Source organism: Phalaenopsis equestris, unplaced genomic scaffold (assembly GCF_001263595.1).
Source record: "Phalaenopsis equestris unplaced genomic scaffold, ASM126359v1 Scaffold001304, whole genome shotgun sequence".
Lineage (NCBI taxonomy): Eukaryota > Viridiplantae > Streptophyta > Magnoliopsida > Asparagales > Orchidaceae > Phalaenopsis > Phalaenopsis equestris.
This window is the reverse complement of record NW_018165743.1, coordinates 54,664-57,559: the sequence shown is the minus strand read 5'-3', so window position 1 is coordinate 57,559 and position 2,896 is coordinate 54,664. Positions and strand designations below refer to the sequence as shown.

At 30.4% G+C, this 2,896-nt stretch overlaps 1 protein-coding gene across 1 annotated transcript in view; it reads left to right on the top strand.

The window, feature by feature from the left end:
• Positions 1-2,896, top strand: part of LOC110033838 (mitochondrial inner membrane protease subunit 1-like) — a 50,323-nt gene that overhangs the window by 1,051 nt on the left and 46,376 nt on the right. The gene's annotated exons all lie outside the window — the stretch shown is intronic.

Here is a 2,896-nt window from a genome sequence, read left to right as displayed (position 1 = left end):
CCTCCATAATTCAAGTTTTTCCTGAACTTTTTATAAAGATCTGGGCTTAAAGCCGATTCTTGATGTAATCCAACTAAAATAGGAAAATACTTGGTCAATCCTCCTTCTGTTTGAACTCAAGTAACAACTCTAGTCTAAATATCTTTAATGACTTGAATCTAAGTCATATCAACACATTTTTTCTCTAGAACTCTCCAAAGGGCTTCTCTTGGAACCTTATTGTAGGCTTTCTCTTAATTAACAAAAATCATTTGTAGATCCTTCTTATTCTCTCTGTACTTCTCCATCAAACCTCTCAATAAATGTCTCTCAATAAATGTATAGCTTCCCTATAGCTTCCCTAGTAGACTTGCTCGACATAAATCCAAATTGATTATGAGACATCTTTGTATCACGTTTTAACCTATGGTTCAATAAACCTCTCCCAAAATTTTAAAGTATGACACATCTACTTAATTCCTCTATAATTAGCACACTCTTGTGCATCTCCTTCATTCTTAAAGAAAAAGAATGAATGAACAATTTCTAGTCTTGTGTGACCCAATAATTTATTTTTATTATGTCTCTTACCAATCACAAAAAAGCACAACTTCTTTAATTTATGAAAATTTCAACCAAATGCTCGAAACATGTTGGTTCAATCTTGACTTATTCAAGTTGACATGATAAATTTCATACATAAAAGTTTGTCAGTTCAATATCACTATGTACAATCTTGCCGCAAGTTAAACATATTAAACTTATTTGTGATTGGTTCTCCAATGGCATTTTAATTTTTCTAAAACCTCTTGTCATGTTGACATATATCTTAATTCTTATGAAGTCTATTTTGGAAGCTTTAATTCGATTTTAAGTTTTTTCCAATAATCAAATGTTTTTAAAATCACATTCGAAATGCATACTAAGTTGTAATTATAAAGAGAAGGGGGATTTACATGCATACCACTGTATTCTTATTATTTACATATATAACATTTACATTTTTTATAATACTTACATAACACTCTAGTAATCTAAATTTCATTGAAACATATGCATGAGAAGACGGCATTTCTTTTTATATATGTTGATATTAGTGGTATTTTTGTTCTTATTTAAAAATTAGAGTGTTATATTAGTGAATACAAAGTATTAGGTGTTAGATATGTAAATTCATGAGAATTTAGTGGTTTGTAAATTCATCAAAATTAAAATATGTGAAGGAATCTATTCAAAAGAGTGAAGGTTTGTCCTAACAAAGTCAAGCCATACATTGAATTAAGTGCCAAGGGATATTTTCTATTATAGTAGGTCCTCAACTCATTATCCAAGGGAAAAGTTCTAATTATAAATGCTTTAAAGCCGTAAGAGGTTGCTATGGTGAGTGTGCTCTGGCTTGCGATCCTCACCAACCATTGCCCAAATAAAACTAGCTTATCTAAGACTTGCTTTAGTTTAGTTAAGGCACTTTACCTCCAAAGGGCATCCATAGAGAAAATATTCTTTTTATCATTGAACCAAGCCTGCCATAAATTTCTTCTAGAAGATTATTTAGAAGATTGTTTGTAAAGACTATAACCCCAAGTCGATCAGCTAAATAAAGCTAAGTTTAATTCATTATATTTAGCTCTTTGAGATGTCCTTGGATGCGGGATATAACAGCTTAACAAGATAATTTTTATGTCATATCCAAAGATTCACATCAATCAATGGCTGAGAATGAAGTCATCTGTATCATGCATATTAGTTTTTGAATTCAATTATGTTGTTAATACCTTTTATTTTGATTTGGTAATTCATGATAAGTGGTTGTGTCTATTCGATACATTGGATCCTTCTTTTTTAAAACTCTAACCTAGTTAAATATCGAGGGTTAATTTTTGAAATTTTATTTGAGATTATTTAAGTATGTCATTTCATAATTTTTTTTAGCCTATAGTTTCATCCTAATTGCCTAATGAAAACCTTTTGCTGATACGCATATAGAATTTGTTACTTCAAAAGGCAAGGAATTGATCAAAGCCAGCACTTTAATTAAGTGAGTCACAGCTGATGTAAATATTTTAGTTTAACTATTTTTGATTCCTGATTCAGCAATGTGGTTCTTAATTTAGCTTTGCATTACAACCACTATTTGTTCTCAGTTTGGTGTTTTCTGCTGATTCTATAGGCGTGTTGTCTATAGATATGGTTTGTGATTTAATGGGTTGTTATTTTTTTGGATGGTGATTTGATTAGTTGGCGTATATTTCTTATTCAGTATTTCCTGATGAGCTTTAAGAACACACATATTTGATTTTAGTGGGTACACCCTGAGATGAAGAACAACAAGAATCTAAATTATGATTTGATTTGCAGCTATAGTGAACTGAAAGTTACTTTGATGGGTTTATTTATTTGTTGTTCCTATCTCTTGCCACCGTGGTAAAGAATTGGATATCTCTACTTGTCATTTTTATTTTGTAGTTTATATCAGGAGTGGTTGTTTGCAGTTATGAAAAAGCAGTTTGAATTAGCTTTTTGCTGTTTTGCTGAAATTAAGATTAGAAACTTATTGTATCTGTTGAAATCAAAGATTGTTGTGAGCAAGGCTTGCAAACATGGGCTAGATCTAAGAATTTTGAGAAACTACCTATTTACCCTTGAGCATGCACAATTAATTAATCTAATTAACAGAGTGATGTATATCTCAAACTTATGTATTTTCGGTTGAATGCTGATTCTTTGGCTCTCTATGTTATGATGACGACCTTTGTGAAAAAACTTTCTTATGAGGTTTGTATATTCTTTGGTAACTTGTATAATTTATTCTTTTCAGTCTTTTAGAAATTGTTTTATGATTGATGTTGTGTATGTGATTAAAATTTGACCAATTTTTAATAAAATTCAACAACAACAACAACAACAACAACAACAA